The 11,561-nt window shown below is 36.0% G+C and overlaps 1 protein-coding gene across 1 annotated transcript in view; it reads right to left on the bottom strand.

The window, feature by feature from the left end:
* Positions 1 to 11,561, bottom strand: part of LOC141601802 (uncharacterized) — a 157,420-nt gene that overhangs the window by 117,791 nt on the left and 28,068 nt on the right. The window lies entirely within an intron of this gene.

An 11,561-nucleotide genomic window follows, 5' to 3' on the forward strand; every position in this document is an offset into this window, starting at 1 on the left:
TTAAAAATATTGTATTTTGAAGATTTTTTAACTTTGATTGATTTCTAACCTCATACTCCCAAAATTGAATCAAACACAAGGTATGAGGTATCAAGTTCCAACTCGATACCACCCAGGTATGATTCCCGATTCCAAACCCGCGTGAACCAAACGCCCCTTTATAAGTTCAATTCGATTCATTTCAAATCCATTGAGTTTAGTTTAGTTCGATCGGTTTAATTCGATTAAGATCCAAATCACTTTAGTTTAGATCAATTCAGACAATTTCATTCCAAAAGAACAAAGTTTAAAGTGCTTCTTATTGACATTCTCTCAAGCCGAATTACCCATGACCTTTTAAGTTGTCGCGACTTTCCTCCGTATCACTACGCGACCACCTCCCCCGCCTCCCGTCCCTCCCCCACTTGCTCCCTACCGCTCACCTCTCCCCCTTACCCGACCCTATGCCCCACCACCAACCCTTTCCCTATCAAAATCATAATTTCAATTTCTAAAACCCGACCTAATTTAATAAATTTACAATTAATTTAGATATAAGAATAGAATTAGATTTATTATTTGATTTATTTGAGAATAAAGGTCAATAATTGAAATGAAAAGAAGGGTGTTTTCCTTAATAATGTCGAAAGACAAAATAATTCCCACTAGGGGTGTTAACGAGTCGAGCCGAGCCCGAGCTTGGCCTTGCTCGGTTGTCCTCATAAAGTAAAACTCGGGCTCGAGCCGATCTCGAGCTTACCGGGGCTTGAAAAAATTGTGTTCGTTATCAAGCTTGCGAGCTCAACTGAAAGGAAGAACGTGAAATTCTTCTCCGAAAGCTCCGCAGACCACCTACCACACTACGACTACGGGGGGCTTCGTGACAGCCCCCTCGTCGCTTCTTTCAGGCGATTCTAGCTGGAACGAGTCCAAAAAGAGAAAGTAAAATGAATCCTCTCCCCCCGCTTCTCATTCTCAGAAAGTACTTAGATTGTTCGGGAGCTTTCTAATACTAAGTTCAAGCCGGGCCCGGCGATCATCATCGAAAAAAATCAGAACTTCCGTGTCTGCTGCCACGGCGCGGCCAAAAGAAAGAGCTTCGCTCGGTTGGCCTCTGTCCGGCCGATCATTCCGCTGGCATCTCGCATTCACGCCCTCGTTTGACTGCCGCTCCGAAAGAATCTTCCTCTCTTTCCCTTTACTCCTATGCTCATTCCAATCTTGTCTAACTTTGCTAACTTATATAATAGTTGAATTTTTGTTTTTTTCTCCCCCTCAATATTTTCAATAACAAAGCTCGAAAGTTTTATATACAAATATTGGAAAATCAATGAGATATCTTTTATAGGTGTGATACAAACATATAATCATGACAAAATATTTTTATAAAATATAAGTAATATCTTATCTAATTAGACAAGTTCGAGCCGCTTACGATCTTTTCGAGCCGAGCCAACATTAGCTCAGCTTGACTCGTTAAGATCTCGAGCCGAGCCCGAGCCGAGCATTGACCAAGTCGGACTCGGGTTGCTCGCGAACTATCTCGTCTCATTAACGGCCCTAATTCCCACAATATAGTCACTTTAAAAATAATTCCCACAATAGGGTTTTAAGTAGGTTTGGATACTACAAACCAAAGACTTTGTGCAGCCATCCTAAAAAATATTTACGTATAAAAAAAATTGACTCTCAATTTCAAAAACACTAACAAAAACAAATAGTCCTGTTAAATGATTCTTGTACCGACGTTTGAAGTAATATTTCAAGCGAAAATTCAATCTTTGCAAGGTAGGAGTTCATACTCTACTCAATTCTCAATAATTAAATGTCAAAATTTAATGGCCAAACATGTTTATTAGCTGTCAATTAAATGTTTAGGACAGTGATAGGGCGCTATCCGATGGCGCCCAAATTGAATGTCACCCTCTCACATGCATTCTTAATTGGGTGCCTACTCACTCTATGTGGGAAGGTCGCGTCCAAATTGTGTGCCACCCAATAACGCCCTTTCATTTTCAAATGTTTATCATACTCTACTCAATTCTTCATAATTAAAAGTCAAAACTTGTTGAAGAATTTAAATTGCACTCTCTTTAACGTAAATACTCAATTACACTCTTTTTTACAGAGTATTAGAAAACTCTCACAAATAGAATTATACATCCTGTTGTATGAAGCATTGTACATCAGGTCCATATAATATATGATTAATAATCTATAGCCCATTAAAAAAATTAAAAATTTTACTTCAACAACGTAAAACTTAACGTACTGTATTTCTCTCTTTAGCAAAAGTTCCCCTTTCCCCCAAATTTGATCTTATATGATATTTCAATGTCTATAAACTCGTAAATAGTACGCACGTGAATAATACGAGTTATTATTATATACAAAAAAAAACATGAGCTTAAAAATTCAAGTTAAAAAGAATACGAGCTATTATGAGAAGAATACGAGGTACTTTGAAAAGAACACGAGCTTGAACTAAGTTGTAATGTATGGAAAAGATACGAGTTATTAAGAAAAGAGTATGAGTTACTATAAAAAGAATTCGAGTTAAATTTTATGTAATGTGCTTTCAAAAAAACACGACCAAATAATGTTTCAGACGTTATCGTATTTCATAACTAAATGTCTATGAACTCATAAATTGTACGCACATGAAGAATACGAGCTATTTTTTTAAAAAAAATGAGCTAATAAGAATACGAGCTATTATGAGAAGAATGTGAGCTATTATAAAAAGAACATAAGCTTGAACTAAATTGTAATGTATGAAAAGAATACGAGTTATTAAGAAAAGAATATGAGTTATTATGAAAAGAATTCGAGCTTAAATTTATAGGAAATATAGTATAAAAAAAACACGACCTAATTCAAACAGATTTGTAAGATGAGATTCCATTATTTATATAATCTAAATCCCGATAAAAACTCTATTGACTATTTCATGCTCCTTCAAAGTTTTTTTTCCATTGATGGGGCTGAGCATCGGTCCAAGACCGGACCGGACCGGACCAAACAGGACCGGATCGAAGACCGAAAATAAATTTTTTTGTGGACCGAAGACCGGACCTAAAACTTTCGGTCTTGGACCGGACCAAACCCGAAATATTCGGTCCGGTCCGGTCTTAGACCGAAATGGACCTAGAACTAATTCTTTCGCTATTTCGTGTATGATAATTACATTTAAGTTTCACTAAATTAAATGTTGATGAATAACTAGAGATTGTTTTTGAGAAAAAAATACTCAATATTAATTTATAATGTCTTGTGAAGATAAAATGGTAATTTAGTTTATAATATTCTAATTATAGTCTTTAGAAACATAAAATTCGGTCCATTTGGTCCGGACCTAAAATATCCGGGTTTGGTCCGGACCGGACCGAAAACCGAAAACTCAAAAAATGAGGACCGAGGACCGGACCTAAAAAATTCGGTCCGGGTTTGGTCCAGACCAAATGGTCCGGTCCGGTCCATTTTTTCGATCCGGACCTAAACTTGCTCACCCCTAGATGATGATACTTTTTGATGTTTCATCTGCCGTTGAAGCTTCTCTCACCGTGATGGTAAAAATCAATTAAATTCATATTGATTCTGATTGAAGCATGAGAGATATAATAGTTGTTAAAATAAGGGTGCTTGATTTTCGCAAGACACATTTTACTCATTACAGTACAATATTGACAAATATGCCCTCCTCATTTTCCCTACCACTTTCTCTCTCATATCTCTACTCTGTAGTGTATTCTCCTCCGATGTACGTAGTAATGTACTACATCAATTAAAAAAAAAAAAAAAAAAATCAAAACACACACAGAAAAACACGTACTACAGTGTACTTATACTACCCATCAACCACAAACACCACCATCGCCGCCACCTACTCCTCGCACATCCTCACCGCCGGCGACCCGCTCCTGCCTCTCACCGACAACCCAGAGCAACACACTGTCCCTCTCCCTATCTATCTCTCCCTCCCATCCCTGCCCCCGTCGAACGGCCGTCGGCGACCCCTCTGCCGTCCTTCTCGCCGGCGGCAAACGACCATTTCACCGGCAACATCTCAGTAAATTAAACCAACACTCCACCATCCTCACCAATATAACCCTTAATTATATTGAACATAGACCCTAATTAACAAAAGATACAAAATTATAGTAACAAATAATCAATTTAGTTAATAATAATAGATGAATACATGCTTTATTATCATTCATAATTGAATAAATTTGGGTATTTTTGGAGGAATTGAAGAGTTATCAATGGAGACGAGTGGGAGAGAATTAGGTTTGATGTTTTTTAGTTAGGGGTAACCAAATGGAAAGTTCAGTACAAAATGTACTGAAATGAGTAAAAAACGTACTGCGAAAATAAATTGCGTAAAATAATTTAAAAGGAGAAGATTAGTTAACTACATAATGGAGGAAGATGAAGATCAAAATATAGAAGCAGTTAGAAAGAGAAGAGGAGTTGAATTGAATTAAGTAGTCTTGGTCTTAGGGTTTAACATATAAAAGTAGTTGAGGAAGACTAAAATAACCTTGAATTGTTCATAAACTGGAAAACTCTCTCCTTTATATTCGAGTGCCTTTCCTTAAAAAAAAAAGTTATTCAAATGTGTTAGTAATAATGAGTGTATATTCCCTCAAAAAAAAAAATAATGAGTGTATATTACTTCTCTCCGTTGGTTATTTAATAATTTGCAGCAAATCATGTTTATAAAATATAAATAATAAACTCTTGTTTAAGCATGAACAATCCGACCGAGACCATGTTTCACAGATCTTTCAATTTGGTGTAGAACATGTTACTGTTGAATTGAACGAATGAGGGCAACATAACCAAATAACGGAGGAGATATAATAAATCTTTGTAATTGTTGAATCAATTGGTCTCCCTTGTGACGGGTTACCATTTGTGACGGATATTTTGTGAGATAAAATGGTAACAAAATGGGTTAGTGGAGAAAGGGGACCACATGAATAGTGTTGCAGAGAGAGAAAAAGTGAGTACATTGTGAGGTAAAATGGTATCCGTCTTCAGCTTGTGACGGATATGTCATGTCTTCAATGAGAATTTGTGTTGTTGAATTCATGTGCTAAAAATATATTAAAAAAAACTATCAAAAACTAACCTTTTACTTATTTATTATTCAAGCCTTAAGTTTGTAGTATCCAAACCTACCTTAACCCTATTATGGGAATGATTTTTAAAGTGACCATATTGTGAATCACCAAGAGAAAAACTTTAACGTTTGGCTGGAGGGCTATAAGAAATGAAAAGAGAAATAAAGTTATTGATTTCTTTTGTTAGGGTTTATTTGACAGAAACAAAGAGAATGAAATTTCATCCTTACCCCTCAATCCATCTAATTCCTTACTCTCCATCCCCTAAAGTACGAGATTTCATTACCCTTGTTACCCTTCAACCACCTTATTTACCTACCACTACACTTGAGATTCTCACCACACCGGTCACCATCAAGTTGATTTCCTTTGTTTGACACAAACAAAGAGAATGAAATTATCTTTCTTACCCTTCAATCCATCTAATTCTTTACCCCCAACCACCCCAGGCATGAGATTTCATTGCTCTTGTTACCCTTCAACCACCTTATTTACCTACCATCACACTAGCGATTTCCACCACACCAGTCACCTTCAAGACACCATCGCCGGCACCACCACCACCACCACCACCACAATCACCATGACGCCACCACCATCACAACCACCCTACCTAAACCACCACTCGCACACCAAAACAAACTACAACCCACCATACTTTATTTTCTTGATGTAACCAAACAACTAGTTAAGTTTTAGGTAATCCCTTACCTTTCCACCTCTTACCCTTTCTAATTACTTTCCCTTTGCTGCCTAAGTTAGTTTTCATTTTTTGGAAGGAGAAGAATATTTATGGAAATTTGTATGCTCGGATAATTGAGCATGTATATTAAGTAATTACCTTATTTATAATGAATAAATATATAAATATCCTTAAATTATTATATCATAATTATAATTATTATTCGAAAAAAGAAGCAGCAAAAACAGAAAATTATTGCAAAGAGAAAAAGCTATAACACTTAAAACCCTAAAAACCATTGACAAGTGACAACATAGCGAAGATGGGAAGGACGAAGAGGAACAATAGAAGAAGTAGAAATCAAAGAGTCGACAGGCTGAGTTCTCTCCCCGACGACATTCTTATCGTAATTATCTCCCTTCTTCCTCTACATGATATAATACTCATGGTATCAAATTAATACTCATGGTATCAAATTAGAAATATTAAAAAGTGATAAAAACAATTGTAAAAAAAATTTTTTATATATTTATTTGATTAAATTTTATCTACATGATATAATATTATAAAAATTATTATTAAAAATATTGTATTTTGAAGATTTTTTAACTTTGATTGATTTCTAACCTCATACTCCCAAAATTGAATCAAACACAAGGTATGAGGTATCAAGTTCCAACTCGATACCACCCAGGTATGATTCCCGATTCCAAACCCGCGTGAACCAAACGCCCCTTTATAAGTTCAATTCAGTTCATTTCAAATCCATTGAGTTTAGTTTAGTTCAGATCAGTTTAATTCAGTTAAGATCCAGTCACTTTAGTTTAGATCAATTCAGACAATTTCATTCCAAAAGAACAAAGTTTAAAGTGCTTCTTATTGACATTCTCTCAAGCCAGAATTACCCATGACCTTTTAAGTTGTCAGCAGCTTTCCTCCGTATCACTACGCGACCACCTCCCGGCCTCCCGTCCCTCCCCCACTTGCTCCCTACCGGCTCACCTCTCCCCTGCCACCCGACCCTATGCCCCACCACCAACCCTTTCCCTATCAAAATCATAATTTCAATTTCTAAAACCCGACCTAATTTAATAAATTTACAATTAATTTAGATATAAGAATAGAATTAGATTTATTATTTGATTTATTTGAGAATAAAGGTCAATAATTGAAATGAAAAGAAGGGTGTTTTCCTTAATAATGTCGAAAGACAAAATAATTCCCACTAGGGGTGTTAACGAGTCGAGCCGAGCCCGAGCTTGGCCTTGCTCGGTTGTCCTCATAAAGTAAAACTCGGGCTCGAGCCGATCTCGAGCTTACCGGGGCTTGAAAAAATTGTGTTCGTTATCAAGCTTGCGAGCTCAACTGAAAGGAAGAACGTGAAATTCTTCTCCGAAAGCTCCGCAGGACCACCTACCACACTACGACTACAGGGGGGCTTCGTAGACAGCCCTCGTCGCTTCTTTCGGGCGATTCTAGCTGGAACGAGTCCAAAAAGAGAAAGTAAAATGAATCCTCTCCCCCCGCTTCTCATTCTCAGAAAGTACTTAGATTGTTCGGGAGCTTTCTAATACTAAGTTCAAGCCGGGCCCGGCGATCATCATCAGCAAAAACTGTAACTTCCGTGTCTGCTGCCACGGCGCGGCCAAAAGAAAGAGCTTCGCTCGGTTGGCCTCTGTCCGGCCGATCATTCCGCTGGCATCTCGCATTCACGCCCTCGTTTGACTGCCGCTCCGAAAGAATCTTCCTCTCTTTCCCTTTACTCCTATGCTCATTCCAATCTTGTCTAACTTTGCTAACTTATATAATAGTTGAATTTTTGTTTTTTTCTCCCCCTCAATATTTTCAATAACAAAGCTCGAAAGTTTTATATACAAATATTGGAAAATCAATGAGATATCTTTTATAGGTGTGATACAAACATATAATCATGACAAAATATTTTTATAAAATATAAGTAATATCTTATCTAATTAGACAAGTTCGAGCCGCTTACGATCTCTTTCGAGCCGAGCCAACATTAGCTCAAAACTTGACTCGTTAAGATCTCGAGCCGAGCCCGAGCCGAGCATTGACCAAGTCGGACTCGGGTTGCTCGCGAACTATCTCGTCTCATTAACGGCCCTAATTCCCACAATATAGTCACTTTAAAAATAATTCCCACAATAGGGTTTTAAGTAGGTTTGGATACTACAAACCAAAGACTTTGTGCAGCCATCCTAAAAAATATTTACGTATAAAAAAAATTGACTCTCAATTTCAAAAACTCTAACAAAAACAAATAGTCCTGTTAAATGATTCTTGTACCGACGTTTGAAGTAATATTTCAAGCGAAAATTCAATCTTTGCAAGGTAGGAGTTCATACTCTACTCAATTCTCAATAATTAAATGTCAAAATTTAATGGCCAAACATGTTTATTAGCTGTCAATTAAATGTTTAGGACAGTGATAGGGCGCTATCCGATGGCGCCCAAATTGAATGTCACCCTCTCACATGCATTCTTAATTGGGTGCCTACTCACTCTATGTGGGAAGGTCGCGTCCAAATTGTGTGCCACCCAATAACGCCCTTTCATTTTCAAATGTTTATCATACTCTACTCAATTCTTCATAATTAAAAGTCAAAACTTGTTGAAGAATTTAAATTGCACTCTCTTTAACGTAAATACTCAATTACACTCTTTTTTACAGAGTATTAGAAAACTCTCACAAATAGAATTATACATCCTGTTGTACAGAAGCATTGTACATCAGGTCCATATAATATATGATTAATAATCTATAGCCCATTAAAAAAATTAAAAATTTTACTTCAACAACGTAAAACTTAACGTACTGTATTTCTCTCTTTAGCAAAAGTTCCCCTTTCCCCCAAATTTGATCTTATATGATATTTCAATGTCTATAAACTCGTAAATAGTACGCACATGAATAATACGAGTTATTATTATATACAAAAAAAAACATGAGCTTAAAAATTCAAGTTAAAAAGAATACGAGCTATTATGAGAAGAATACGAGGTACTTTGAAAAGAACACGAGCTTGAACTAAGTTGTAATGTATGGAAAAGATACGAGTTATTAAGAAAAGAGTATGAGTTACTATAAAAAGAATTCGAGTTAAATTTTATGTAATGTGCTTTCAAAAAAACACGACCAAATAATGTTTCAGACGTTATCGTATTTCATAACTAAATGTCTATGAACTCATAAATTGTACGCACATGAAGAATACGAGCTATTTTTTTAAAAAAAATGAGCTAATAAGAATACGAGCTATTATGAGAAGAATGTGAGCTATTATAAAAAGAACATAAGCTTGAACTAAATTGTAATGTATGAAAAGAATACGAGTTATTAAGAAAAGAATATGAGTTATTATGAAAAGAATTCGAGCTTAAATTTATAGGAAATATAGTATAAAAAAAACACGACCTAATTCAAACAGATTTGTAAGATGAGATTCCATTATTTATATAATCTAAATCCCGATAAAAACTCTATTGACTATTTCATGCTCCTTCAAAGTTTTTTTTCCATTGATGGGGCTGAGCATCGGTCCAAGACCGGACCGGACCGGACCAAACAGGACCGGATCGAAGACCGAAAATAAATTTTTTGTGGACCGAAGACCGGACCTAAAACTTTCGGTCTTGGACCGGACCAAACCCGAAATATTCGGTCCGGTCCGGTCTTAGACCGAAATGGACCTAGAACTAATTCTTTCGCTATTTCGTGTATGATAATTACATTTAAGTTTCACTAAATTAAATGTTGATGAATAACTAGAGATTGTTTTTGAGAAAAAAATACTCAATATTAATTTATAATGTCTTGTGAAGATAAAATGGTAATTTAGTTTATAATATTCTAATTATAGTCTTTAGAAACATAAAATTCGGTCCATTTGGTCCGGACCTAAAATATCCGGGTTTGGTCCGGACCGGACCGAAAACCGAAAACTCAAAAAATGAGGACCGAGGACCGGACCTAAAAAATTCGGTCCGGGTTTGGTCCAGACCAAATGGTCCGGTCCGGTCCATTTTTTCGATCCGGACCTAAACTTGCTCACCCCTAGATGATGATACTTTTTGATGTTTCATCTGCCGTTGAAGCTTCTCTCACCGTGATGGTAAAAATCAATTAAATTCATATTGATTCTGATTGAAGCATGAGAGATATAATAGTTGTTAAAATAAGGGTGCTGATTTTCGCAGTACACATTTTACTCATTACAGTACAATATTGACAAATATGCCCTCCTCATTTTCCCTACCACTTTCTCTCTCATATCTCTACTCTGTAGTGTATTCTCCTCCGATGTACGTAGTAATGTACTACATCAATTAAAAAAAAAAAAAAAAAAAAAAATCAAAACACACACAGAAAAACACGTACTACAGTGTACTTATACTACCCATCAACCACAAACACCACCATCAGCGCCGGCCACCTACTCCTGCACATCCTCACCGCCGGCGACCCGCTCCTGCCTCTCACCGACAACCCAGAGCAACACACTGTCCCTCTCCCTATCTATCTCTCCCTCCCATCCCTGCCCCCGTCGAACGGCCGTCGGCGACCCCCTCTCGTCCCTTCTCGCCGGCGAAAAAACGACCATTTCACCGGCAACATCTCAGTAAATTAAACCAACACTCCACCATCCTCACCAATATAACCCTTAATTATATTGAACATAGACCCTAATTAACAAAAGATACAAAATTATAGTAACAAATAATCAATTTAGTTAATAATAATAGATGAATACATGCTTTATTATCATTCATAATTGAATAAATTTGGGTATTTTTGGAGGAATTGAAGAGTTATCAATGGAGACGAGTGGGAGAGAATTAGATTTGATGTTTTTTAGTTAGGGGTAACCAAATGGAAAGTTCAGTACAAAATGTACTGAAATGAGTAAAAAACGTACTGCGAAAATAAATTGCGTAAAATAATTTAAAAGGAGAAGATTAGTTAACTACATAATGGAGGAAGATGAAGATCAAAATATAGAAGCAGTTAGAAAGAGAAGAGGAGTTGAATTGAATTAAGTAGTCTTGGTCTTAGGGTTTAACATATAAAAGTAGTTGAGGAAGACTAAAATAACCTTGAATTGTTCATAAACTGGAAAACTCTCTCCTTTATATTCGAGTGCCTTTCCTTAAAAAAAAAAGTTATTCAAATGTGTTAGTAATAATGAGTGTATATTCCCTCAAAAAAAAAAATAATGAGTGTATATTACTTCTCTCCGTTGGTTATTTAATAATTTGCAGCAAATCATGTTTATAAAATATAAATAATAAACTCTTGTTTAAGCATGAACAATCCGACCGAGACCATGTTTCACAGATCTTTCAATTTGGTGTAGAACATGTTACTGTTGAATTGAACGAATGAGGGCAACATAACCAAATAACGGAGGAGATATAATAAATCTTTGTAATTGTTGAATTCATGTGCTAAAAATATATTAAAAAAAACTATCAAAAACTAACCTTTTACTTATTTATTATTCAAGCCTTAAGTTTGTAGTATCCAAACCTACCTTAACCCTATTATGGGAATGATTTTTAAAGTGACCATATTGTGAATCACCAAGAGAAAAACTTTAACGTTTGGCTGGAGGGCTATAAGAAATGAAAAGAGAAATAAAGTTATTGATTTCTTTTGTTAGGGTTTATTTGACAGAAACAAAGAGAATGAAATTTCATCCTTACCCCTCAATCCATCTAATTCCTTACTCTCCATCCCCTAAAGTACGAGA

This window comes from Silene latifolia, chromosome 1, assembly GCF_048544455.1.
Source record: "Silene latifolia isolate original U9 population chromosome 1, ASM4854445v1, whole genome shotgun sequence".
Classification (NCBI taxonomy): domain Eukaryota; kingdom Viridiplantae; phylum Streptophyta; class Magnoliopsida; order Caryophyllales; family Caryophyllaceae; genus Silene; species Silene latifolia.